Raw genomic sequence first — 500 nt, forward strand, 5'->3', positions numbered from 1 at the left:
CAGGTGCTTATGCCACTGAGCTATATACCTGGCCACTATCACAAAATTTGGAAAGCTGCCCATTGAATAATCTTAGCATCCTTGTTGCAAGTCCTTTTTCACTAAATACGTGAACGTTTACTTCTGGTTTCTCTGTTCTACTGATCAATATGTCAAATTTTTTTTGGTCTGTTTTGCTTTTTGTTTTTGTTCTGGGAATCAAACTCAGGACCTTTTGTTTATTAGGCAGGCGCTATGCCACTGAGTTATATTCCTGGCCCAGTATGTCAATTTTTTTTTTTTTTTTTTTTTTTTTTGGCAGAACCAGGGATTGAACTCAGGCCCTTGTCCTTGCCAGGCAAGCACTTATTCTACTGAGCCATCTCCCCAGCCCCCTAGTATGTCAATTTTGTCTACAGTAGCTTTTTTTGTGTGTGTGTGTGGAACCAGGAATTGAACTCAAGCCCTTGTGCTTGCTAGGGAAGCGCTTATTCCACTGAACCATCTCCCTGGCCCCTTTA

Source organism: Octodon degus, unplaced genomic scaffold (genome assembly GCF_000260255.1).
Source record: "Octodon degus isolate 3935 unplaced genomic scaffold, OctDeg1.0 scaffold00067, whole genome shotgun sequence".
NCBI classification, from domain to species: Eukaryota; Metazoa; Chordata; class Mammalia; order Rodentia; family Octodontidae; genus Octodon; species Octodon degus.